At 46.3% G+C, this 27,207-nt stretch overlaps 1 long non-coding RNA gene and 1 pseudogene across 1 annotated transcript; one reads left to right on the plus strand and one right to left on the minus strand.

Moving 5' to 3' along the window:
• Nucleotides 1-24,326, plus strand: LOC144582864 (uncharacterized). The gene is made up of 3 exons (XR_013536376.1): nt 1-1,380; nt 11,341-11,549; nt 23,063-24,326. It is a non-coding gene; the product is annotated as an uncharacterized LOC144582864 (long non-coding RNA).
• Nucleotides 18,614-18,709, minus strand: LOC118154246 (U6 spliceosomal RNA; annotated as a pseudogene).
• Nucleotides 24,327-27,207: the final 2,881 nt, after the last annotated feature.

Raw genomic sequence — 27,207 nt, forward strand, 5'->3', positions numbered from 1 at the left:
CAAGTAAGTTCATGCCCACAATTTTGTTGTTTAGTACACATAATTTTTTTCAGTAAATTTGAAATCATTTCATTACCTAAAAATGAGAATATTTCATCTTTTATTTTTTTTTTTTTTGAGTCTTGCTCTGTAAGCCAAGATCACACCACTGCACTCCAGCTGGGGTGACAGAGCAAGGCTCTGTTCAAAAAAAAAATAAAAAAAGCTCACACAACACTGGTCTTCTCCTTTTTAGCAGAATTAGCCGGTTCTCGTTGGCAGCCACCTAGAGACAGGCCAGGCACACTCCACTTTGCTCTAGTCCCCACCACTCCCTATTATCTCTCTGCCTGGAAGCCTACCTCATGCATGTAAGGACATCTGCCTGGAGGCATGTTGCTCTGTGACTCCTGCTCCAAACCATGACACCTAGTGATGTCTAGCAGGTAATAAAAGGGTCTTCAGAAAAGGAAAAACAAAAACATCTTGGCAGAGACTGCTGGATGCCTTCACACTGTTTAGTGTCCTTCCTCTTCTCTAATAGAAATCCAAAATTTTTGAATCCTGAGATGAGTTCAGCCAAAGGACTACATTTCTGCACTTCCTTTGCAATGGGCAAGGCCATCCATGCATAAGCAGAAGGCAGTGGGTGGGGTGCCCAGGAGAGTTCTTCAAGGGACGGACTCAGTTGAGAGGTGGGCCCTTTCACCACTCCCCACTCCTCATTCTTTTTGGCTGGAATACAAATATGATGGCTGGGGCACTGGCTCCCATCTTGGGGCTGAAGAAAAAGGCCAAAGGAAACATAGCCATCTTAGCACTGGCACCACTGATCCTTTGAGTGCCACTGACTGCCCATCCCTGGCATTCATGTGAGAAAATAAACCCTAGCAATAATTGACTCTAATTTCTACCTGAGACATTACTAAAGATTAATGGTATTTGCCGTGTTCCAAGCATGATGCTGAGGTTTTCACATAATCACTCATTTAATCTCTACCACAATCCTACTATGTAGGTGCCCTTCGTGACTCATTTCACAGAACAGGCAACCAAGGCGCAGAGTCCACCAGCATGCAGTGAAGGGGGAGCTCGCCCTGCTAGTTTAACTCAGGCTCTCTGTGTCTAGGGCTCATGCTCAGTTTGGACAGAAAAAGTGGGTGCTCCTAAGGGGCAGGTGAGCAGGTTCCCACCTATGTCTCCCAATGACCTGCGTTAGCACCACATGACATTCCCTCAGTGTCCCCCTCTGCAGATGGGGCTGATCCTTTTTTTCTTTTTTAGATGGAGTCTCATTCTGTCACCCAGGATAGAGTGCTGCGGTGTGATCTTGGCTCTCTGCAACCTCCACCTCCCAGGTTTCAGCGATTCTCCCACCTCAGCCTCCTGAGCAGCTTACAGGTACCCACCATCACGCCTCGCTAATTTTTGTATTTTTAGTAGAGATGGGGTTTCACCATGTTGGCCAAGCTGTTCTCCAACTCCTGACCTCAAGTGATCCACCTGCCTCAGCCTCCCAAAGTGCTAAGATTAGAGGCATGAGCCACTGCCCTGGCCAACATCAATCTTCTTTTTCTTTTTTTTTGAGATGGAGTCTCACTGTATAACCCAGGCTGGAATACAGTGGCATAATCTCAGCTCACTGCAACCTCTACCTCCTGGGTTCAAGCAATTCTCCTGCCCCAGCCTCCCAAGTAGTTAGGACTACAGGTGCACACCACCACATCGGCTAATGCACTACTCTTCTTAAACCTTGGAAATCACAACTGAGCTGTACAAAATCACTGTGCCTGGCCAAGGGCTGATTCTTCTAAATTCAATTTTATTGAGGTCTAACTTAAACACAATGAAATTCACCCTTTTTAGTTGTACAGTTTTACTAATTTTGCAATACATGCCATTGTGTGACCATGGTCACAAACTATAGAACATTTCCATCCCCGCTCAAATTCCCTTGTGTTGCTGTTTAGTCACTCACAACCCCTATCCTCAGCCCATGGCAACTAGTGTTATTTTTTCTGTCCCTGTAGTTTTGCCTTCTCTAGCAGGTCATATAAGTGGAATCAATCAGGAGGCAGCCTTTTGAGTCTGGCCCTTTCACTCAGTACAACGCATTGAAAATTCTTCCATGCTGCTGTGGGCTGGTTTTTTATTGTTGAATAGCTTTCCGCTGGAAAGATATACCACAGTTCATCCATTGATCTGTTGATGGACATTTGGCTTCTTTTCAGTTTTTGGCAATTATGAATTAAGCCACTCTAAACATTCGTGGACAGGTTTTTGTATGAACATCTGTCTCTGTTTATCTTGGATAAATATCTAAGATATATCTAGGATGTTTTCCATAGTGCCTGGGCAATTTTGCATCTCCACATGTGGTCTTCAAGGGTTCGTTTTCTATACCCTCACTGGCATTGGGATGGTCCGGTGTCTTTTTTCCGAGGGGGATGATTTGTTTGTTGGCATTTGTATGTAGTGGTATCTTTCTGTGGTTTTAATTTGCAGTTTCCTAGTGACTAATACTGTTGAGCATCTTTTCACTGGTGTATTGGCCATCCATATATATTCTTTGGTGAGGTTGTTAAAAGAAAAATTCAGCCGAATTAAATTTAAAGGAGTTTGAGCAATGAATGATTTGCAAATGGGACAGCCCCCAGAATCACAGCTGGAGAGACTCAGAGAGATTCCAGGGGTGCCTCGTGGTCAGATCCAATTTATAGTAAAAAAAAAAAAAGTGGCATACAGAAATCAGAAGTGAGGTACGGAAACATCTGGATTGGTTCCAGCCCGGCGTTTGCCTTATTTGAACACAGTTTGAACTCTCAGCAGTGTGAGGGTGACTGCTTATGGCCGTTAGGGTTGGCCAAGCCCCAGCGACTGTTACAGGTGCCTACTCCTAAGTTAGGTTTTCAATCCATCTGCCTATTAAGTTAGGTTATGTTTCATCCACAAGGACTCAAATATAGAGTCTGGAGTCCTTCTCAGGCTATATTTCATTAGCCTTAACAAGGTGTTGGTTCAAATATTTTGCTCATTTTTAATTGAGTCATTTGTTTTCTTTCTTTTTTTTTGAGATGGAGTTTTGCTCTTGTTACCCAGGCTGGAGTGCAATGGCGTGATCTCGGCTCACCGCAACCTCCGCCTCCTGGGTTCAGGCAATTCTCCTGCCTCAGCCTCCCGAGTAGCTGGGATTACAGGCACGTGCCACCATGCCCAGCTAATTTTTTGTATTTTTAGTAGAGACGGGGTTTCACCATGTTGACCAGGATGGTCTCCATCTCTTAACCTCATGATCAACCCGCCTCGGCCTCCCAAAGTGCTGGGATTACAGGCGTGAGCCACCGCGCCCGGCCGAGTCATTTGTTTTCTTATCATTGTCGTGTGAGGGCTATTTATATGATCTCCATTCCAGTCCTCTATCAGATACGTGTTTTGCAAATGTATTTTCCCAGTCTGTGGCTTGTCTTTTCATTTTTGTAACAGTGTCTCTTGAAGAGCTGAAGTTTTTCGATTGAAGTCAATTTATCAATTTGTTCATTTACATTTTATGCTTTTTGTGTTCTATCTTTTTTTTTTGAGACTGAGTTTCGCTCTTGTTACCCAGGCTGGCATGCAATGGTGTGATCTTGGCTCACTGCAACCTCTACCTCCTGGGTTCAAGCGATTCTCCTGCCTCAGCCTCCTGAGTAGCTGGGATCACAGGCACGCACAACCACACCTGGCTAATTTTTTATATTTTTAGTAGAGATGGGGTTTTATCATATGAGCCAGGCTGGTCTCAAACTCCTGATCTCAGGTGATCCACCTGCCTCAGCCTCCTAAAGTGCTGGGATTACAGATGTGAGCCACTGTGCCCAGACTGGAGTTTCAGTTTTTACACCGAGATCTGTGATCAATTTCAACCTTTTAAAAGAAGTCAATGTTGAGATGTGGGTTGAAGCTCATTGTTTTGTGTGTGGATGCTCAACGGTGGCAGCACCATTTGCTGAAAGACTTTCCTTTTTGCATTGAATTGCTTTGACACTATTATTGAAAATCACCTGACCTGAAAGGTCTGGGTCCCTTTCTGAACTCTGCGTTCTGTTCCATTGATCAACGTGTCATTGACTTCATTGATACCACACTAATGCCTGCACCTGGTAGATACTGTATCAACGTTAGCACTTGCCATATTTTATCATTTAAAAAATAAACTTAATTTTGGAATCTCTTTACTTGGAAAATTTATTTATGAATAATAAATGATGGAAAAGTTGCAAATCTAGAACAGAGATTTCCCTTATTTTCTTCTTCTCACACCTAGCTTCTAGCACGAATATTTTACATGTCCATGGTACTTTTTTTTTTTTTTTTTGAGACAGAGTTTTGCTCTTGTTCCCCAGGCTGGAGTGCAATGGCGCGATCTTGGCTGACCGCAACCTCTGCCTCCTAGGTTCAGGCAATTCTCCTGTCTCAGCCTCCTGAGTAGCTGGGATTACAGGCACATGCCACCATGCCCAGCTAATTTTTTGTATTTTTAGTAGAGACGGGGTTTCATCATGTTGACCAGGATGGTCTCGATCTCTTGACCTCATGATCCACCCGTCTCGGCCTCCCAGAGTGTGGGATTACAGGCGTGAGCCACTGAACCCGGCAGTACTTTTTTTTAAATCAAAGCAAACACATTAACATTGGCACAGTACTATTAGCTAAACTGTTTATTTGAATGTCACCAGTTTTCCCATTAGTGACTGTTTTCCCTGTTCCAGGGTTCAAGTCAGAATAGCGCATAGAACCTTGGGTTTTTAGATGCATCTTTTAACATCTCTCAGGATGCATCTTATAATAATCAGATGCATCTTATAGTCCATGGTGCTTTATACATTGATAGCTAAGGCTTTTTTTTTTTTTCATAGTGGCATATAGTATGCCTTAAATTTAATGCAATAGGGTATTATTATTACTTGAGCTCCTGAAACCTCAACTTCTTCATCTGTAAAATGAAAATAATGCTAGGACTCACCTCACAGAGACGTGGAAAGACAAAATGAGAGACATGCAAAAGGAAGTGTCTCGCAGAGGTTGGCATATGAGCCCTTGTTAATTAACCCAAGCGTAAGCTCCATCCAGTGCGCCTGGGGGTCAGTGAGCGCTTCTCTCCTTGCCTTTCCCTATGTCGAAGAAATGCCTGGAGCCGGATTTCTTAGCAGCTTTCCTTCAAACAAGAGCCCACAGGAATAGCTACCAATTAAAATAACAAAGTTTCAAGTGACAACATTTGCAGAAGAAGCTGCAAATGTTTAATAAGAGCCCAGTTGCTGGGAGGCTCAGGTAGCTACATCCTCCGGGAGATCCGAAGCCTGCATTTCAAGTTTGCCAGCAAATTGGCTTTTATTAGCACAAGACCCTGGCCCTTTCTCCTCGGAATGTCTGGGCCCAGGCCTCTTGTCCTGGGTCATTTCTCTCTTTTTTTGCTTTCACTTTCTGAAACACATTCCCTTGTTTTATCTGCTTGAGCTTTTAAAAAATATACAAGTGGCCAGGCATGGTGGCTCACGCCTGTAATCCCAGCACTTTGGGAGGCTGAGGCGGGTGGGTCACCTGAGGTCAGGAGTTTGAGACCAGCCTGACCAACATGGAGAAACCCTATCTCTACCAAAAATACAAAATTAGCTAGGCGTGGTGGCACATGCCTGTAATCCCAGCTACTTGGGAGGCTGAGGCAGGAGAATTGCTTGAACTGGGAGGCGGAGGTTGCAGTGAGCCGAGATCATGCCATTGCACTCCAGCCTGGGCAACAAGAGTGAAACTCTGTCTCAAAAAAAAAAAAAAAAAAAAAAAAAAAAAAAAAAAAAAATTATATAAGCAACACATCTGTTGCGGATACAGTAGAAAAATAAGATGAAAGGAAAAATGTAAAAGAGGACTGTAATTTCACCACTCAGAGATTGTCCCTGGATACAAAGTATTTTTCTTTCTTTTTCCGGTTGTTAAAATATAGCACTCATTGTCAAATAAATGAGAAACTAAAGCATAAAAGCAAAACATTCTATTCTCATGTCACCATTCAGGTTACCAAAGTGTAACATGCACCCATTCCAAAATGTTCATGTCTGTGCTTTCATACGTACTTAAAAATATTGTAAGTTCTAGCACCTGGGGTAGGCTCTGGGGGAAGGCCACTTGGATTTAAATTTTGTCTGTCACTAACTAGCCATGAGCAGCCTATGTGACTTCTTTAGGTCTCGGTCTCCCTAACTGTTAAATGGGAATATCATTGAAACCTACTTCAATTACTGAGAACATGACCTGAGATACAGTACATAAAAGTCCTTAGCTGGCTGGGCACCGTGGCTCATGCCTGTAATCCCAGCACTTTGGGAGGTGGGAGGATCCCACGAGCCCAGGAGTTCAAGGCCAGCCTGGGCAATATGACGAAACCCCATCTCTACAAAAAAATGAAAATATTAGGGCTGGGCATGGTGACTCAGGCTGTAATCCCAGCACTTTGGGAGGCTGAGGTGGGCAGATCATGAGGTCAAAAGATCGAGACCATCCTGGCCTACATGGTGAAACCCTGTCTCTACTAAAAATACAAAAAAATTAGCCAGGCGTGGTGGTGCGTGCCTGTAGTCCCAGCTACTAGGGAGGCTGAGGCAGGAGAATCCCTTGAAACTGGAAAATGGAAGTTGCAGTGAGTCGGTATCATGCCACTACATTCCAGCCTGGTGATAGAGCGAGACTCTCTCTCAAAAAAAAAAAAAGAAAAGAAAATATTAGCTGGGTGTTGTGATGTGCACCTGTGGTCTCAGCTATTCAGGAGGGTTAGGCAGGAGAATTGCTTGAAACTGGAAAACGGAAGTTACAGTGAGCTGAGACTGCGCCACTACACTCCAGCCTGGGCGACAGAGTGGGAACTTGTCTCAGAAAACAAAAAGGAAAAAAGTCCTTACACATGATGGTTGGCACAGAGTGAGCCTTGAGAAACGGCCACGATGACTGGTGTGCTTGCTTTCAATTGCTGTGTAACTAACGACCATAGAAACTCAGTGGTGGCTTAAAACAGCATCACTGATCATCTCACATTTATGATCCCACTGTTTTCGTGTCAAAGGATTCCAGGCACAGCTTAACTGGATCCTCAGCTCTGGGTCTCGAAAGGCTGCAGTCAAGATGCTGGCTGAAGCTGGGTTCTCCTCTTGGAGGCTCAGGGTCCTCTCCCAGGCAGATGTGGTTATTGGCAAAGTTCATTTTGTTTCAGCTGCAGAACTCATAAAGCTTGCTTCTTCCTGGATAGCAGAAGGATGGCTGCTGCTATGAACACACCCTTCTTCCTTCTCTGATTTCTACAGCCTCTTTGAAAAGGCTCACCTGATGAGGTCAGGCCCACCCAGGATCATCTCCCTTTGATGAACACAAAGGCAATTCCTACAGCACCTTAATCACATGAGAAAATCTCTTTATTTTGCCCTAGGACATAATAACATAATCACAAGTGTGACCGTCCTATCGTATGACCACACCAAACAGAGGCGGTTATCCAGGACATGAACCACAAGGGGAGGGAATGTTGGGGCTTAGAATTCTGCTTACCATGGGTAGTACTCATAGGGCCTTCTGGTAACCCTGTGTTTTAGTTTGGGGGCAAACTAATGGACTTAATCTGTTTCCAGGGGTTTTATACTTGGTCAAGACCATCCCATTATCTGACCAACCATTGGAATTAAACGTTGAAATAGTTTGGATCTGTGGCTGGGGAGGCCTTAGGAAACTTTTTTTCTTTTCTTTTTTGAGACAGAGTCTCCCACTGTCACCCAGGCTGGAGTGCAGTGGTGCCATCTCGGCACCTGCAACCTCTGCCTCCCAGGCTGAAGTGATTCTGCTAGGATTACAGGCATGAACCACCGCACCCGGCCAAGCAATTGAATTCTAAAAAACATTGATAAGTAACTAGTTTATTCATTCATTCTACAAGTAACGACTGCACCCCTGGAACTCCTGAGCTTCGTGCTGAAACATAGAAACTCACGTGGGCACTAAAGATGGTGGGATCTCTTCTGAGTACTTACCCTACCCAAGTGCTGTTGTTGAATTAGCAACAAGCCCGTGATGGAGGTTGACCCCCAGTATGACCCCCATTTTGCAGAGATATTGTTGTGAAGAGAGATTGTTTAACCTGGCCGAGATTGCACAGCTAGAAAGCAGCAAGGCTGAGATGGGACCCAGACATCTTACTGCAGAGCCCACGGGCACCATCCTCCATCCCGTGAGCCCCACGCTCACGGGCATGGCCTCTTGGCTTGAAGGTGAACAAGCTCCTTCCCGCTGCCGGAATGCCTGTCTCTGGATTCTCTCTGGACTGGTGGGAGGGAGGGGAGGAAGGGTGGGCCTGCTGGCAAACCATGGCCACAAAGAAAGTGGCCTCAGCTGCCTTGGGCTGAGGGGGCAGACCTGAGCCATGGATAGGGATGTTTCAGGGACTCCAGTGACCACTTCCACTGCCCCTGGCAGAGGATGACTCTTCTCCCCACAGAGTGACACAGGGCAGCCATGTCCCCTCAGCAGATCTGGCCAGTTTTGAGTGTTTTCTGTCCATCAAAAATATACCCAATGAGTGCAGGTTAGGTGCCCCCTCCACTTTCTTCTGATTAGTCTTTAGCAGGGAGAAGGATTAGGGAAGTTGGGAGTAGACATCCTTAAAGCATCTGGACACATCTGATTCCTTGCAAAGCTACCTCTGCGCAGCAGGTGAAGGTGGAGACAGGGAGTTTGAGTGTGGATCATGCAGTGACTAGGTGCAAATGCTGCAATCCTGGGCAGAGCTATGAAACTGCATAAACCACTCTGTGCCTCGGTTTCCCTGGGTGGAAAGTGGGGCTAATGTCGGTCTTTGCCTTCCAGGGTTGCGGGTGGGACCCAATGAGATAATGCATGTGAAGTGCTTAACAGCTCATCTTGGAGATGGGAAGCGTGGGCACAGTTTCCACCACTCAGGTGGTGGTGCGACCTCCCCACTGCGCACTACGGTGTCTGTGTAACAAAAATGCACTTGTACTCCTTAAATCTACAAAAATTTAAAACATCTTTAAAAAGAAGACAGTAAGCTCAGAGATTGTGAGTTATGCTTTGCGAACAATGTGGCTTTCCTCTTCCCACAAAGGCAATGGCCCTGGCAGAGGCTGTTGGCCCCTCTCCTCCTAGGGCCCCACCCTCCTCCAGTGCCACTGCTCCCTGCAAACATGCAGGTGACATTACACCCCCGGGATTCCCTAGGTCCCTGTGCCTGGAACCACACATCCCTCCTGGGCCTTAGGCCCACCTCCTGGCCACAGTGGTTGGCAATGAGGTGGGCACTGGATGTAGCTTAACTGATCAAATTCCTTCCCTTTCAAATGGGCCTGGGAGGGGAAAAACTCACTTTGAGGCTCCCAGTGCCTCTGCCCTGTGTGAACTGCACAAACCTGGAACAATTTCCTCCTGGTCATCTGGCCTGGGCAAAGCTGGGGGCTGCCCAAGGGCAGGAAGACCAAGGTCCTGTCGGCTCCTGCGAGCCCAGCACTCAAGGTTTGTGCTGACCCATGGTGGGTGGTTAATCAGAATTTGATGAATGAATGAATGAATGAATGAGCAGCCTGCTCTCTCTTCTTTTTCCATCAGTAGGAAAGAATTGCCTTCTCAGAAGACTGCAGCTTTTCTTTTATTCTTTTTTCTTTCTTGCTCATTTATTTTAATTTTTCATTAATGGATATTTCAAACTTGAGTATAGTCGAAGAACCCCCCAAGTACCGACTCAGGTTTCAGCAACGATCTTTCTGATGTTGTTTCTTCATATTTCCGTCTCTCCATGAGGAGGGTAGAGGCGCTAGAATATTTTAAAGCAAATCCCAGACACTGAATCATTTTGTCGCCAAATTCTTCAGTATGTATCTTGAACACATAAATATATTTTTTCAAATAACCATAATCACACTCTTACACTTAACAAAAACAATAATAATTTCTTAATATCACACAATATGCAGACCATGTTCAAATTTCCTTCATTATCTCAAAAACTGTCTTTGTAGGTTTGCTCAAATCTTACTGCGTTATAATCATACTGAGGTCTCAGCTGGAATTTATTTGGTCACAAATGACCAAATGTCTGCCACTGGGATGTTTCTAGCTGCTCCTTGGAAGTAGGTTTTCATGGTTAGGAGGCCTGGGAAACACTGAGTTCCAGAAAGTGAGACTATCCCCATCCCTCTCCCTTCTTTAGAAGGCTAAAAGTGTGTGGTGAATCTGAGTGTGAAAGAGATTTTTGCAAACTTCGTCATCTTGGAAATTTTTTTTTTTTTTTTGAGACAGAGTCTTTCTCTGTCTCCCAGGCTGGAGTGCAGTGGCAGGATCTCAGCTGCTGCAACCTCTGCCTCCTGGGTTCAAGCCATTTTCCTCCCTTAGCCGCCTGAGTAGCTGGGATTACAGGCACCTGCCACCGTGCCTGGTTAATTTTTGTATTTTTAGTAGAAATGAGGCCAGGCTGATCTTGAACTCCCGACCTTGAATGATCCACCTGTCTTGGCCTCCCAAAGTGCTGGGATTACAGGCGTGAGCCACCCCACCATGCCTGGCTGATCTTGGCAATCTTTGAGTTCATGAAGGTGATCTCTCTCCCAAAGGGGTAAAAATTGGTTCTTCAGTGGCAAAAAAAAAATCCCCCCCCTTTTTTTGGTAGAGTTGGGATTTCACCACATTGCGCAGGCTGGTCTCGAACTCCTCAGCTCAGGCCGTCTGCCTGCGTAGGCTCCCAAAAGTGCTGGAATTTCAGGCGTGAGCCACCGCACCAGGACTAGACATCCTACTTTTTATGTATAAAGCCCACGTGTACATTCACTACATAAATAGATACACTGTATATCTGTGGCATTAAAATTGCATATGGAGGGAGTGGTAAGTAGAGAAAATGTTCCAGAAAAGCTCCTTAGAGCCGTGGAAATGAAAAAGTAAATGAAGAAACATTATTTTATTTTCATCTGCACCTTAGTTCCCACATCTGTAAAACTGGGATAATAATCGCCCCTAATTCAGAGTTGCTGCAAGATTTAAACACATTTGCAGAGCGCCTGGCTCACTGGAAGTGCTACATACGTGTTAGCTATTATCGTGGTGGTTGTTCTTGATGTTTTTGGAGTATTTTGTATGTGTTGGGAAATTAAAGAGCACAGTTTTGGGGTCAGATGAACGGGGTTTGGAGACTTTTCTTCAAATTTGTAACTATTCCATTTTCTCATCTGCAAATAAAATAAAACTACGTTGCGGAGTTGCTGTCCAGATTAAAGAAAGTAGCATAAGCAAAGTCCCTGGTGCGTATTAACCGACTATTATTATTATCCCCTTCTGCAGGTGGGCAAACTGAGGCCCCAAGCCCTGGAGAGATGTGCTCAGACAGATGTGCAGGTCCCCCTACTCCAGCCCACCTGGGCTCCTGGGCTGCAGCCTTCAGCCAGCCTTCCTTCTGCCACTTTCTCCTGGAAGTCACACCTCCCTCTCTACCTCCCTCCCACATCACAGGAGTCTGCACGCACCCAACCCAGCTCCAAAGCCTCTGACAGGTGTGTTTCTTGTTTTTCTTGCCTTTTTAAAAAGAGCTTGCAACTTTGCCTTTGTCTAAACAGAGCAGCGGTGAAAGCAGAGAACCTGTAAGCCTCCCTGGTCCCTCTGCCAAGCACTGCCTCGGGTCAACCAGAGCCGCCAACTCTGTTATCTCTTCTGCTGGAGGCAGTAAGGACAGACACCGTGCTGGGACTCACCAGGGCCTCTTATGGTTTTCTCTGATTTTCTGGGTCTGAAAATCAGAGGAGCCCCTGGGTGTAAACCGCACAAGCTGACTCTAGCAAATTCCCCCTTTTGATCGGGGAGGCCGAGGACCCTGGGCACTCCGAAGCCCAATCGCAGCGACATATTTTGTTTTTGTCTCCACCCTATCAGCTTTTGAGGGTGTGGGGTGTCCCCGAGGTGTAACCTCTGTCTGGCTGTGGCTCAGGCTCTGGGGGTGTGGAGGGAGGGTCAGGCATGCCAGCCTGGGCCATCACCCACTTGCACAGGTCTGGCAATCAATAGCTGTGTCTGCCTTGGAGGAGGGCAGAGAACCTTCCAGTGGCTTCTGTTGTGTTGTTTTTAATTTTTAACCATGGAGTCCAGCAGGGGAGTCAGACTGCCTGTATTCAAGTCTTATTTTCTTCCATCCTCTACCGGTAACCCCTTGAGGGACCACAGCTAAGAAATAATTAAGATAATTAAAATCTCTCCAGGCTTCAGTTTCCTTATCTACAAAGTAGAGACAATGATAGTGTCTTTTTCACAGGATTCATGGGGGATAAAGTGAAAGGATGCATTTAAACCTGGCACACAGGGTACACTCAATAAATGTCAGCTGTGGCTAGTAGGTCCCTGCTGAGCTGGCCCCTTCTACCTCTCAGACTTCAAATCCTACCACCATTCCCCTCCCTCCACACTCTGCTGCAGCTGCCCTGGCCTCCCCTCCCCTCCCCTGGTTTCCCCTCCCCTCCCCTGGCTTCCCCTCCTTTCCCCTGGCCTCCTCTCCCCTCCCCTGGTCTCCTCTCCCCTCCCATGGCTTCCTCTCTCCTCCCTGGTTTCTCCTCCTCTGGTTTCCCCACCCCTCCCCTCCCCTTTCCTTCCCTTCCTGATACAAGGCAGGTTGAGCTCACTTCAAGGCTTTTGCCTTTCTACTTCCTCTAGCTGGAAAGCTGTTCCCAGATCCAGGCTCCCTACCTGCTCATCGTCTGAGATCTGGGGTCACTTCTAGGAGGCTACTTTCTCTCACATGACCCTGTTTTATTACTTTTAACCTTTACCCCCACTAGAATGATTTGGTCCATTTATCTCTCGCTTGTGTATTGTCTGATCTACTCCTGCAAAGTAAATTTCCATGTTTAGGAAGCCTATCTGTATCCCTGCGTGCCTAAGACAGTACCTGGTCCGTAAGTGACTGGGTAGAATACCAGCTTAAGTAACACAAAGCCAGTGCTGGCTGAGCTTTGGTTAAATCCTGTGCTTGGTATTCTGAGAAGAAGTCCATTGTATACATTTCTTCCCTTAACTTTATGGCACATTTCTGAAGGGGACACTCTTCTCGGACTCATATCACAGATGAGGCAACAGTCTCAGAGAGGTTAAGTAACTTCCCTGAGTTACACAGCTAGTAAGCAGTAGGGGCTTAGAGAGGCTGAAATCTGGGTCTGTCCCAGTGCTTCCTTGGCCCTGTTTTTTTTTGAAACTGAGTCTCACTCTGTCACCCAGGCTGGGGTGCAGTGGTGTAATCTCAGTTCACTGCAACTCTGCCTCCCAGGTTCAAGCAATTCTCGTGCCTCAGCCTCCTGAGTAGCTGGGATTACTTACAGGTGCACACCCCCACACCCAACTAATTTTTGTATTTTTAGTAGAAACAGGTTTCACCATGTTGGCCGGGCTGGTCTCAAACTCCTGAGCTCAAGTGATCTGCCAGCCTTGGCCTCTTGAAGTGCTGGGATTACAGGTGTGAGCACCGGGCTGGCTATCCCTGGCCCTCTTTCGAATGAGGTCCTGGAGCTTTGACGGAAGAGGGAGTGAAGAATAGCAGTGCTACCATGTCTTGTTTGAAGCACACTTTCATTCTACACTCTTAATATTTACATCCCAAATTGCATTTGAGCCTTCCAGCAGCCCTGGTATATCATGGGATATGAATAGAATGGGCATTGCTGTCCCCATTACACAGGTAGGGAAACTGAGGCTGAGAGCTGGGAGGGAATCTCTTGGGGCCATCAGACCCCAGCTTAGCCTTCTGTGGGACGTGTGGTTGTTGGACTTGAGAAAGGTCTCAGCTTAAACCCTGGTCATCTGGGACCCTCCTCCTGGACAGTGGGGTCAGCTGCCATCTGGGGTCACTCTTCCTCGCGGTATGCCCCTCCCTTGCACCCACCCTTGCGTTCAGGTGCTCACTGCATCTCCCTGCCTCACCAGCCTCACCCTGTCCAGTGCTGTGGCCACTAGATCAACAGGGGGCAACTTTGCTCCCACCTCTAGGGGACATTTGGCAGTGTCTGGAGGCATTTGTGGTTGTTGCATCTGGAGAGGGGACACTACTGGAGTTAGGAGACAGAGTCCAGGGTCACTGCTGGATGCCCCGCAGTGCACAGCACAGCCCACACTGCAACGCTGGGGTCCTGGTTGAGAATCTCTGCCTCAGACCCCAGTGGCCACTGAGTACTTGAAATGCAGCTGGACTGAGTTGAGATGTACAGTGAGTATAAGTCACACTGGATTTCAAAGACTTAGTCTGAAAAACAGAATATAAACAATTTCATTAATTATTGACATATATTGACTATATGCCGAAGTGATAATATTTTGGATATAGTGGGTTAACTAAAATGGGGGATAAAATTCAGTGTGCCTGTTTACTTTTATAATTTGATTTGTGGCTACTAGAAGATTTCAGATGACTTCTAGGGCTCACATCATATATTGCTTGGGCAGCACTGTGCTGGACTGGACATCCACGAGGAAAGGGGTCTGCCTGGGTTTGTTCATCATGCAGGGCTAGGCAGGAGCTTGACACGTGCTGGGTGCTCAGTAGATAGTTACAGGAGTAGGAAGAAAGGAGGGACAGCAGAGAGGGAGGGAGGGAGAAGGAAGGAAAGAACAAAAGGAAGGAAGAAAGGGAGGGAAGCAAAGAAGGAAGAAGGCAAGGAGAGAAGGAGGAAAGGGAGAGAGAGGAGAGGGGAAAAGCCCGTCTCTATTAAAAATACAAAAATTAGAGAAAGAGAAGGAGGGAAGGGAGGAAGGGGGAAGAAAAGAGAGAAGGAAGGGGGAAAGGAAAGAGGGAGGAAGGAATAGAAGGAAGGAGACAGCATTCCCTGGAGCTGTCTCGAAAGGCCCCTAAAAACCCACTCGTGGGCCCAGAATTCTCTCCCCACATCCAGTATTTAAGGCAGCTGTCGAGGAGTGCTCCTTCCTTCTAGCTGCCCTGTCCCTGGTCCCTGCCCCACCCATCTGGGGGTGGCCTTGGGTACTCACTTCATGCCCTATTTGGGAGCTTCTCCACTTGCAACCTGCTCCTATTCTGGTCCGCATTAGCAGTGAGAGGTCGTTAGGATTGAACATCTCAGCTGTTTGGGACAGGAGCCTCTGGGATAAAAGTCCAGACAACTAGGGATGCAGTTCCAGGCTTTCTGTGGCTTTACCTATCTTTAGCAAATGGATCAATTTTCCCCACAAGAAAAGGGGATGAGCCTGGAACACATTTAGAAATTTGTGTCCTGTCCTGACAACAGTCTTTCTGAGAATACTGCAAATTACTCATCATTACGCAACAGAGATGACTGAGCAAGTGTGAGCAGTGCAGCTAGCTGGACGCAACAGGCTTCTGTCCCTAATATTCAAAACATTCAGTTTTCAGCCCGGCGCGGTGGCTTGTGACTGTAATCCCAGCACTTTGGGAGGCTGAGGCGGGTGGATCACGAGGTCTGGAGTCTGAGACCAGCCTGGCCAACATGGTGAAATCCCATCTCTATTAAAAATACAAAATATTAGCCAGGCATGGTAGTGGGCACCTGCATTCCCAGCTACTCAGGAGGCTGAGGCAGGACATCGCTTGAACCTGGCAGGTGGAGGCTGCAGTGAGCCAAGATCATGCCACTGCACTATAGCCTGGATGACAGAGTGAGACTCCACCTCAAAAATAAATTAATAAATAAATAAACAAACAAAAACAGGTCAGTTTTCTTCCCCCCCCCAAAGCTTGTGGATTGACTGGGAGCAGCTTTGAGGGGAAGACGGATTCCAGGTGGCACTGAGAGGGAATGGCTAGAGGGGACGTATTTGAATCATAAACCCGGTGGCTGTTTGATTTCTCAACTAGCTCCGCCTTGTCATCGCCAAGCAGTCTGGCTTGGAAGTGAGAATTTACAGTTGAATGATGAGTTTCTTTTTTTTTCTTCCTTCCTTTCTTTTTTTTTTTGAGACAAAGTCTCGCTCTTATTGCCCAGGCTGGAATGCAATGGCGCAATCTCGGCTCATCGATACCTCCGCCTCCCGGATTCAAGTGATTCTCCTGCCTCAGCCTCCCAAGTAGCTGGGATTACAGGCGCCCGCTATCACGCCCGACTCATTTTTTATATTTTTAATAGAGACGGGATTTCACTATGTTGGTCAGGCTAGTCTCGAACTCCTGACCTCAGGCGATCCACCCGCCTCTGCCTCCCAAAGGGCTGGGATTACAGGCATGAGCCACTGTGCCCGGCAATGAGTTTCTTTTTGTTTCTGTGTTCCTGAGATTTTTTTTTTTTTCTTAAAGGAGATCATATTGTGGCAGTAGCCTGTTTTTTTTGTTCTGAAATTGCAAAGTGTAGGAAAACACAAAGAAACAACAAAATGACCTAGAATCCTATCGCTCCGTGATTACCACTGAAAACATCTGCCTTTCAGCCTTTTGTACATGAGAATTCATAATTTATCGTGTATTTTGCAATATTGCTATCATATGCCACTGTAAACTTTTTTTCTTTACGGCAAGAATGTTTTGTCATGACATCTAACATGCAATATGACTTTAAATGACGGCATAGCGCTTCATTGTAAAAGCAAACCGACACTTATTTAAACAATTCTCTATTGTTGGATATTTAGGCTGGTTCCAACTTTTTGCTCTTGTAAATAACTGTACAATGGACATCCTGATACCTAAGTCTTTGCACACATCTGTGATTATTTCCTTGGGGTAATTTCCTAGAAGTAAAATTACTGGTGAAATGATTCACACATATTAAGACTTTTGATAAATACCAAGGTATTTGCCTAGAAAGTTTATGCCAAAAAACATTGCCAATGGGAATGTGAGTCTCTCTCCCCGGCCCCTCCTCATCTTCTTCAGTCCTGGTATACATCAGTGACAATGCAGAGAAAAAAAATGTAAATAATTCTACCTCCTGTAGAAAACCACTGCTAACAATTTAGTGAATATCTCCTCCAGATTGTTTTCTGTGTGCTTGTATTCATGTATGTGTGTGTGTTTCAGAAATGGAATGATGTATGTATATATATATTGATTTGTAACCCAATGTTTTTTTTTAGATGGAGTCTGGCTTTGTTGCCCAGGCTGGAGTGCAGTGGTGCAATCTTGGCTCACTGCAACCTCCACTTCCAGGGTTCAAGTGACTGTCCTGTCTCAGCCTCTTGAGTAGCTGGGATTACAGGCACATGCCACCATGCCTGGCTAATTTTTGTATTTTCGGTAGAGATGGCGTTTCACCATGTTGGCCAGGCTGGTCTTGAACTTCTGGCTTCTAGTAATCCTCTCACCTCAGCCTCCCAAAGTGCTGTGATTACAGGCATGAGCCATAGCTCCCGGCTTATTAATCTGATTTTTTTTTTAACTGCATGTTGTCATCATCTTTTATGAAGCATCGTTCACTTCCGTGGCTTCATATTATTACAGCAAAGTCTGTATTGTAGAATATTTCACCAATACAGACTTTGGTGCTGAGCCTATAAGCTACTTTCAGCTTTTCCCATATAAATGATGTGGAATTACATTTCCCTCTTTATATGTAGTTTTTAAATAATTCCTTAGGAATAAAAAATGATTTTTCAAGAATTTTAATATGTATTCTAAAACTCAGAACAGCTGAATTGATTTCCTTCCTCCAGTTGTAAGCATGGCATCTCCCCACCTGGCTAACACTGTGGGTTACCGTTCCTTTCAAATATTGCTGCTCTGAAAGGCATACGAAGGGATGTTGCTACAATTTCCACCCCCATTGCTTGATTCCTCACGAATCTAAACATTTCTCCTGTATCCATTGCCCACTTTTATTTCCATTTCTGTGACTTGCCTGTCATTTTTCTTTAGCCATTTTTATGCCTCTATACGAGCTTTGTCTATTTTAAGAGGCTAAATACTTTGTCATGTAGGTTGGAAATATTTTTCCTTGTTGTTTTATATCTTTTAATTGCATTAGTGAAGGTTTTTTATGTCCAAGGGTTTTAAAAATAGTTAATTATAATGAATACAGTTGCATATATTTATTGTGTACAACATGATGTTTTGAAATATGTATACCTGGTAGAGTGGCTAACTCAGGCTAATTAGCATATGCATTCCCTCACATACTTAAGATTCTTTGTGGTGAGAACATTTAAAATCTACTCTCTTACTGATTTTCAAGAGTATTTTGTTATTAGGCCGGGTGCGGTAACTCATGCCCAGCACTTTGGGAGGCCACGGTGGGCAGATCACCTGAGGTTGGGAGTTCGAGACCAGCCTGGCCAACATGGAGAAACCTCGTCTCTACTAAAAATACAAAATTAGCCGGCCGTGGTGGGACATGCCTGTAATGCCAGCTACTCAGGAGGCTGAGGCAGGAAAATCGCTTCAACCCCGGAAGTGGAGGTTGCAGTGAGCTGAGATCATGCCATTGCACTCCTGCTTGGGCAACGAGAGGGGGAAAGAAACGAATATCTTGTTATTAACTATAGTCACTGTACAATACAACAAATCACTTGAACTTATCCTCTCTAACTAAAAATATTTATCCTTTGACCAACCCCTGGCGATCACCATTCTACCCTCTGCTTCCATGAGTTCACTGTTCCAGGAATTTTTTTTTATTATTAAAAAAGTATGGAATGTTTCTCAAATTTGCACGTCATCCTTGTGCAGGGGACAGCTCGTCTTCTCTGTATCATTCCAATTTTACTATATGTGCAGCACAGTCCCAGGAATTTCCAATGATTATGTTGATTCTTTTCGTGTTTTCCCTGGTGGTGTCTGCCTTCGTAAGCCCAGAAGGGCCTTCAGGGGAATGGGTTTGAGTGCCTGTAGTCACAGTGGGACAGTTGGATGGATATTCAGAGCAAAGCAGCTGACATGGAATTTACAGGGTGAATGAGATGGCCCCTGGCTTCACAGAAGCTGTGACAATTACTCTGAAATGCAGCCTGGGAGAGCCTCTGTCTTTTCTTAATTTTTATAAGGCATCTGTGAGCAACTCGTTATGTGCAAAAAGAGCCCTGGGCAGAATCCCGGACTCCAGCAGGGCTGCTTACTCATCATGGAGCCTCAGTTTCCTCGTTTGTAAAATAGAAGAATTATCCGGGATCACCTCCTTGCACCCCTAACTGCTCAAGACATATGACCATAAATATGGCCCAAAACATCACTCCCTGTAGGGCCCTTTCTAGGTATCTCAGGCCAGAGTCCTCAAAGGAAAGACACAAAGATCTGACTATATAAACATTAACAATCCCTGGATGTCAAGAAACACCACACATAAAATTAAAAGACAAAGAACAAGCTAGGACAATATTTTCAACAATAATGTCATTTGACCTCTCGACTCAGCCAATGGACAGATGGTTCCTGACTTTCCTCCTCCAGAAGGATTGGGAGGGTGCAAGGTATCTTGGGAAGACACCCAGCTTGGGGTGTAGGGAAAGTGCTCAGATGAGGGTTTTGTTCTCTTGAATGAATGAATGAGTGAATAAATGATGAAACCTGCATGCTAGGTACTATGTGAATCTTCCTTTGAATTCCGCCCCACTTATTTTTATTTTTTAGACGAAGTCTCCCTGTCACCCAGGCTGGAGTGTGGTCGTGTGATCTCAGCTCACTGCAACCTCTGCCTCCCAGGTTCAAGTAATTCTTCTGCCTCAGCCTCCCAAATAGCTGGGACAACAGGCACCCGCCACCACATCCAGCTAAATTTTATATTTTTAGTAGAGACAGGGTTTCACCATGCTAGCCAGGCTGGTGACCTCAGGTGGTCTACCTGCCTCTGCCTCCCAAAGTGTTGGGATTAGAGGCATGAGCCACTGCACCCAGCCTATTTTAATTTTTATTTATTTATTTTTGAAATGAAGTCTTGCTCTGTCACCCAGGCTGGAGTGCAGTAGCACGATCTCAGCTCACTGCCACTTCTGCCTTCCTGTTCAAGCAACTCTCCTGCCTCAGGCTCCTGAGTAGAGGGGATTACAAGTGCTGCTACCACGCCTGGCTAATTTTTTTTTTTTTGTATTTTTAGTAGAGATGGGATTTCACCACGTTGGCCAGGCTGGTATCAAACTCCTGAGCTCAAGTGATCCACCTGCCGTGGCCTTCCAAAGTGCTGGGATTACAGGTATGAGGGACCATGCCTGGCCATTGAATTCTGCCCTATTTAAGTGAAGAGAAGACCAATTACTGACCACAGAGAGAGAGAGGGGTTTTGCTTCTGTTGCTTACCTGGGGTTGGTGCTCTGGACAGTCCCAGTCTCCTCTGAGTTCATCTGGAAAACGGGTTTAAAAATTCTTACTTCCCTGCCTCCTGCCTCCTCCCTAGAAGGGACGTCAGTTGGGATGAATCAGAGCCCCGGTATTTTGGCCCAGCCATTGTTTTGACAATAAGAACGATTAAACAGATAGTTTATTTATTTTACTCTCATCTTTTGTACCCACATCTCCGGAAGAGCTGTGTTCATAAGTGTGGAGGCAAGAAAAGAGCTTTCTGACGAGTCAGAAGCTGGTCATGGGAAGAAAATGAGGGCCTCTCCTAGGTAAAGCAGTTTTTCTTTTCTCAAAGGGTTTCTTCTCACTTTAAACTGGTTCTTTTGTGTTCTTACTTGGCTGGGAATGTCTGGAAGTCAACAGTTGAGCTGCTGAACTCCAGGACTCAGAAAAGATGTTCATAAATAGACTTGGGTTGCAGCATGAAATATTAGGTTAGACATCAAGAGGGACTTTCTAGTCAATGAGCTTGTGTAGGCAGAGGAAGGAATGGAGGAAAATCATAAAACTTCTATTTTGTGGGAAAGGTGGTTTTTCTGGGAGGCAGTCCAGTGCCTTTGGGTGAGACCTTGCGCCATGTTCCTGGAGGTCTGGGCAGCAGCAATGAGAGAATGAAAGCAAATGTAGCCCTGTTGGAAGGATATTGAGAGACAATGCAACACCGCTCTTCCATTTTACAGCTGGAGAAACTGAGGCGCGATCCTGCAACAAATATTTACAGGAGGCCTCTGCATGCCAGCCTTATTCTGAGTTCTGAGGACGCTGCAGTGAGGAAGGCAGAGTACTAGCAAACAAGGCCATGAATATAGAATGTGATATTGTGGAGGGATGGGGCTGGACGAGGAAATGAGGGGTGGGGATAGACGGAAACTGTTGCTGACAGAATGGTCTGGGAAGGCCTCTTTGACGCAGGGTCATGTGAGATGAAATGACTCACGCAGATGCATTTAGACCCCAGATGCAATGGAGTCTGCATCCCTGACTCCCGGTCAGGGGTTCCTCCATGGAACCCTTTCTGTTGCTTTGGTCCCAAGTAACAGAAAACCCAATTTAAAAAGGCTTATGCCAGGAAAAAATGTTTGGCTGAAAAATCCGAGGGTAGTTCTTAGTGTCAGGAATGTCTCGATCCAGGATATCAAATCACATTGCCAAGCCCTGGCCGCTCTCATGTCTCTGCCTCTTCCCCAGGGGTTCTAACTCCCAGGCCCCCTGTGGGAGCGGGAAGGTGACAGTGTCTCCAGGCTTACGGCTCCCAGGTTCAAGCCGGCAAGAAAGAGAGCGGCTCCTTCCCCAGCCGTTTAAACAAAAGTGCTGGGCCTGGCTCCCTCTGCCAGGTTTGGGTAACAGCCTCTTTCTGAACCAATGGCAACGGCGAGGGGGGTGTTCTGCATGGACTGGCCAGGTTGTGTCGCAGGTCCACCCTGGAGCCCTGGGCTGAGGGACGGGAGGAAGTGTCCCCGGATGAAGTTTTGAGCCTTGTTAGCAAAGGAGGAAGGATGATTCAGGCCGGCCCCAACCCACCGGTGGAAGAGCTGCCTGGCCTCCTCTTTGTACTGTCCATCACTTCCAGTGTGCGTCCACCTCTGTTTCCCAGAGCTTAGACTTCAAGGTATAGGAATTGTTTTGTTTTAATCCTCCAAGATTTCCTAGTCTACTGGAAGAAACAAAAGCCACATCCTGTTTTTTATCCTGTCTTTCTGTGGCTTGCTCATGGCATGAATTTTCTAGCTGTCCACAAAAAGAGGGGCACTTTTGGGCTAGAGGAGTCAAAGAGGGCTTCAGGGAAGAGGAGGGCTCTGGATGCCTTTTCAAGGGTGGCTTGTATCAGGAAAGGGTTGATGAAGGGCAGAATTCGATACTGTATGCCGCCTGTGGTGAGCAGGACACATGCCGTGTGATTATGGTTTTTTGGGATGTATGGTTAAAATGTGTGTAGTTCTTGAACCATGGAGGTTTATAAGATTATAAGGCAGGACACAGGCACATGTTTATTTTAGTAGTCAGGTATTGATTCCAAACTTATGTTGGAAGCAACTATATTATTAACTTATCAGACCTAGATGACATTGTTCAGGATGAAGCTAAAATTAACAAAAAATCAAAGTGAGAAGGAGTCCATTTGAACAAATATTATAAAGATGGGTAGTAGCAGACATGGCAAAAATGTCGTTATGAGATTCAGTAAGGCCAGGCGCAGTTGCTCATGCCTGTAATCCCAGCACTTTGGGAGGCCAAGGCTGGCGGATCGCTTGAGGTCAGGAGTTCAAGACCAGCCTGGCTGATGTGGTGAAACCCCGTCTCTACTAAAAATGCAAAAATTAGCTGAATGTGGTGGCACATGCGTGTGATCCCAGCTACTCGAGAGGTTGAAGCAGGAGACTCACTTGAACCCAGGAGGCAGAGATTGCAGTGAACCGAGATAGCACCACTGCACTCCAGCCTTGGTGACAGAGAGAGACTCCAGCCCTGGTGACAGAGCAAGGCTCCATCTCAAAAAAAAAAAAAAAAGAATGAGTAAGGTTTGGGAAATGCTGGTCTTCCCTTGGATTCTGGAAGCAGAAAGACATGAACTCAAATCTCAGAGCCACCCCACATGCACAGTGACGCTTTGGGCCAGCTGCTTCTCTTTCTAGCCCTCAGCTTTCTGACCAATAAAATGGGGCTGAGAATAGGCTAGGAACAGCCTCGCAGGGGATGTCGGGGAATCCCTGAGATGGAGTTATGTGAAACGCATAGTGTGGCATCCCCTCCATGGGGACATTCAATAAACTAGCTCTGCATAATCTGGATTATTTTTCCCAGGAAAGAAAGGAAAAAAAAAGGCAGTCCAGCTACAAGAGGAGGAAGTGCGAAGGCCAGAGGTGGGAATGAATGTGGCAGGTAGGGAGCTGCTGCGGGGGCGGGGGGGGGGGGTGTCCCGTGGGAGGAGAGCAGGGATGGTGTTGTGTCGGGGAGGAGAGGACTCGAAATTTTACAGGAACCCAGAGAGTAAACAAGCCTCCTCTGGGACTATATTTGATACCTTGGAGGACGGGACTTACCTATTCCACCCAAATCTCTTGCTTCCAGCAGACCTCTGACCGCCACTGTCCATTCCAGCCTTGGGCTGCGCTCATCTCTCCCACATCCAGAGCTTTCTGTGCAGACAGATTCTGGTGAACCCGGGTTGGGCCCCATAGATTTAATCTATGTTGTTTATCTTTTAAACACCATTAACCACAAATTAGCTGATTCTTTTGTGGCTATAAATTAATAGATTCCATTAGTGAACAGTCAATTACAGGATGATTACTTTTCCTCCCTGAACTTGGAGGTTTTTTATAGCTTTTTGAGAGGATTTGGTTCTGTCCTCTTCCCACTGCTGCTCTCCTATCTGGGTTCTTGGTTCATTGGACCAGATCTGCCGAATGGACCTGGGAGGCTGAGAGTGGGTAATATGGACTATCTTTGTAATGAGGCTAGAAGCCTGTTTGCTTTGCAGAAACGAAACTGACTGGAGGTTCGTTTCCAGGAGTATTTTTTTTATTTCAAACACAGACCAAACCAGCAAAGCTCCCACCTCCTTTTATTCCTGCCTATAACATAAACACATTGTATTTGCTTTTTCTTCCATATCTTTGCTACTGCTGGGGCCTCATCCTGGTAAATATGGATAATCTTTTCTTTCTATTCATCCATCCATCCTCCTCTATCCATCTGTCTACCCATCCATTCATCTACCCTTCCTTCCTCCCCTCCCCACTTCCCCTCCCCTTCCCTCCCCTTCCTTTCACCTGTTCATTCATCCTCCCATCCAGATACAGCTTCCCATAAAAAGTTCAGCTGAGGGTCTGCCTGGAGCTTCCAGGAGGGGCACTGATCCATCTGCCATGTCCTAAAGCATTGGGGTGGGGTATTGAGATGGGACTAATCTTTGGAAACCACAGCTATACACCTGATAGAGGATGGCAAACAATGTACCCTCAAGTGCTAGGCAGGTAACTTAAACAACTAGGCAGGTAAACAAAAATGAGTCCCAGGGCTTCAGTGAACCGTGGGGTTCAAGGCATTCCTGAGGCCAATTCAAAGAAAAAATAAAATGCAATATATATACATATATATAAGATATTTTATCTGTATCTCTATACATATACCGCCACTGTCCACTGCAGCCTGGGGCTGGATTCATGTCTTCCACATCCAGAGCTCTCTATGCAGACAGGTTCTGGTGGAAAAAAAAAAAAATATATATATATATATATTTTTAAAAGAGTCTCGCTCTGTTGCCCAGGCAGGAGGGCAGTGGCGTGATCATGGTTCACTGTAGCCTTTGCCACCTGGGCTCAAGTGATTCTCTTGAGTAGCTGGGACCACGGGTGTAAACCACCATCCTCAGCTAATTTTTGTATTTTTTGTAGAGACAGAGTTTTACCATGCTGCCCAGGCTGGTCTCAAATTCCTGAGCTCAAGCAATCCACCCATCTCAGCCTCCCAAAATGCTGGGATTACAGGTGTGAGCCACTGCATTCAGCCAAAATGCAGTATCTTTAGGGTTTGGGTTTGGGTTTGTGACTTTCGCCGTATCAGTCAGAACTCTTTAGTTGCAAGCAACAGAAACCAACTCTTCTAAGCTGAATAGTGCCTCCCCCGGCACCAAAGATGTCTGTGCTCTCATTCCTAGAACCTGTGAATGTTCTCTTACTTGGTAAAGGGACTTTGCTGATATGGTTGAGTTAAGGATTTGAGATGAGGAGATTGTCTTGGATTATTAAGGTGGGCCTGTGTAATCACAAGGGTCCTTGTGAAAGGCAGGCAGGAGGGTCACAGTCAAGAGTAGGAGATGTACTGTTGGAAGCAAGAGGTTGGCTCGCGCGAGGAAGGAACCAGGAGCCAGGGAAACCAAGTGGCCTTTGGAAGCCGGGAGAGGCAAGAAAACAGATTCTCCTGACCGTTTTCAGCAAGAACGCAGCCCTACTGATGTTTGAGTCTGGTGAGGTTGGTTTTGGTCTTCAAACCTCCAGAACTGTAGGATAGGACGTTTGTGTTGTTTTGAGCCACAAAGGTTTGTAATAATTTGTTCCTGCACCAATAGGAAACCAATACACTAGCATAAAAGGACTTTTTTTTAAAAAAGACAGAGTCTCGCTCTGTTGCTCAGGCTGGAGTGCAGTGGCATGATCTCAGCTCACTGCAACCTCCGCCTCCCCACTTCAAGTGACTCTCCTGCCTCAGCTTCCTGAGTAGCTGGGCGCCCACCACCACACCCAGCTAATTTTTATATTTTTAGTAGAGACGTTCACCATATTGGCCAGGTTGGTCTTGAACTCCTGACTTTAAAACTCCCGATCTGCGGGCCTTGGCCTCCCAAAGTGCTGGCATTACGGGCATAAGCCACCATGCCTGGCAGAAAAATGAAATTTATTAAGAGAACGTGTAGAAGCCTCTAACTCCAACTAAAAACAGAAACTCCAAAGGGAGTTCCAGAGGGAGCCCAGGCTCTAGAGAGCAGACCCGAAGAACAGTCCCGCAGGGCACCTCCGATGGGATGAAAATCAGCATTTCCCATCTGTTCTGGGGCTGCTCAAAATTCAAGTTCCAAGGAGAGAGTCTGGCTGAGCTTGGGGCCTGTGCCCATGCCTTGGAGAGAGAGGATGTTGTAACTAACACTCTTGGTGGGCTGGACATTGCCCAGAGCACAATCAGAGGTCATGACTGGAAGAAGGGGTCAGTACCAGTCCATGGGAAAGAGAGCCAATCACTCCTTTTGAGTCTGTTGTCCACCCGTTGTCCAGTCTGCTTTTGGCCAGGGTGGGGACATGGACAACCAGAATGGCAGTTGGGACCCTCCTCTGTAAGGACAGGGGCTGGGCAGACACACTGCTGTGACCTAGATCATTCCCACCTGTGTTCTACCCTCAGTGAGCCCAGGTGTGGGTGCTTTATGACTGGGAATCTGGATTCTCAGCCTCGAGGAGGGCAGTCCAGCCCTACTGACCTCAGCTTGTAGTTTGTGCTCCACACTGATTCTTGCTGGGATTAGAGTCACCATTTCTTAACTGGCCCCGGTTTCGGGTCTTTTCTCTCTAGCTTCCCATCTTTCCAACATGTGTCCAGTTTCCTTCTACAATATAAACACATTAATTCTTCCCGGAGCACTGAGGGACCATGCCCATGACCTCAGCACTCTGGACATTTGGGGCCAGATGACTCTCTGCTGGGGTGTGGTGGGAACATCTCTTGTACATTGTAGGAGGCTGATCAGCACCCTCAGCCTCAACCCACAAGATGCCAGTGGCACCCTCCCCTAACGTGTTATGACCAAAAATGTCTCCAGATGTTGCCAAATGTCAAGGGCAGCACAGACCCTGCTGGAAACCTCTGGTTGGAAGGATCTATCTCTCTGCCCATTTCCACCACCTCTCCTGCCACCCCCACTTCCCTCCCTCAACTATGGTTATCACTGGTCTCTCAACTCCCACCCTTGACATCTTCTGATCTATTCCCCAGAACCTACTTAGATGTTTTCTGGAAGCAAAACCTGATCTCGTGTCACTCCTTTTCCTAAATCTCTTCTAGCCCTCCATGGTGCACTTGGATAACCCACCATTCATGGCCTTCTATAAGCTCTACCAATTTCTCCAGCCTCATGGCCCGTGCCGTCCCCCTCCTCCTCTAAGCTTCAACCACACATTGACCTTCTCTTGGGTCCCCACTGGGTTTTTCCAGTCCAGGTCCTTTGCATTTTCTGTTCTCTCTCTCTCTCTCTCTCTCTCTCTCTCTCTCTCTCTGAGATGGAGTCTCGCTTTGTCACCCAGGCTGGAGTGCAATGGCACAATCTTGGCTCACTGCAGCTTTCACCTCCTAGGTTCAAGCGATTTTCCTGCCTCAGCCTCCTGAGTAAGTGGGATTACAGGCACATGCCACCACACACAGCTAATTTTTGTATTTTTAGTAGAGTTGGGGTTTTG

This window comes from Callithrix jacchus, chromosome 5, assembly GCF_049354715.1.
Source record: "Callithrix jacchus isolate 240 chromosome 5, calJac240_pri, whole genome shotgun sequence".
Taxonomy (NCBI): Eukaryota; Metazoa; Chordata; class Mammalia; order Primates; family Cebidae; genus Callithrix; species Callithrix jacchus.